Here is a 958-nt window from a genome sequence, read left to right on the forward strand (position 1 = left end):
CCTCCCTCCCCCAGGTCCCCGTCCCCCAGCGTCCCCCCTGCCGTTAGTCCTGCTGCTCGTTCATCTCCATGTCCGACACCAGGATGTTCTTCTCGGCGGATTCGCTGGGGTTGGAGGTGGTGCGGCTGTAGCGGGCGCTCTCGAAGGCCCCCCTCTCGGCGCTCCGCCGGCGCTTGTACAGGTAGAGAGCGACGGCCAGCACGGCGCACAGCGCCAGCGTCGACAGCACCACCACCGCGATGGCCGTTGTGTTCTCCGGCAGGGCTGTGGGCAGGGGGAAAGGGGGAAAAGGCTGGTGAAAAGGCAGCCCGACATCTCCCCACCTCTCATCCCACCAAGAGGAGCTTCAGCTGGTGGGTCTCCAACCGGACGGCGGCTCTCGGGCAGGATGGGTCGGAGCGGGACAGGATGGGAGACTGTTTTGGGTGTTTTGGGGACAACCTCTCTGTGTCACTCCTGAATTTCACTGAGTTGGAAGGGACCATAGAGATCATCTAGTCCAACTCCCCTGCTGAAGCAGGATTGCCTAGAGCTTGTCAGAGCATGTTACTCAGGAGCATTCAGGCGGGGCTTGAAAATCTCCAGAGAAGGGGACTCCACACCCTCCCTGGGCAGCCTGTTCCAGGGCTCTGGCACCCTCACTGTGAAGAAGTTTTTCCTCATATTTGAGTGGAACTTCCCATGGTTCAACTTGTGCCCATTGCCCCTCGTCCTCTCACTGGGAACCACTGAAAAGAGTCTGGCTCCATCCTCCTTCAACCCACCCTTGAGACACTTGTCAGCATTAATAAGGTCTCCCTTCAGCCTTCTCTTCTCCAGACTAAAGAGTCCCAGCTCTTTCAGTCTCTCCTCATAAGGGAGATGCTCCAATCCTTGAATCATCTTTGTTGCCCTACACTGGACTCTCTCCAGCAGTTCCCTGTCCCTCTTGAACTGGGGAGCCCAGAACTGGACGCAG

The sequence above is a fragment of the Calidris pugnax genome, unplaced genomic scaffold (assembly GCF_001431845.1).
Source record: "Calidris pugnax isolate Ruff unplaced genomic scaffold, ASM143184v1 scaffold167, whole genome shotgun sequence".
Taxonomy (NCBI): Eukaryota; Metazoa; Chordata; class Aves; order Charadriiformes; family Scolopacidae; genus Calidris; species Calidris pugnax.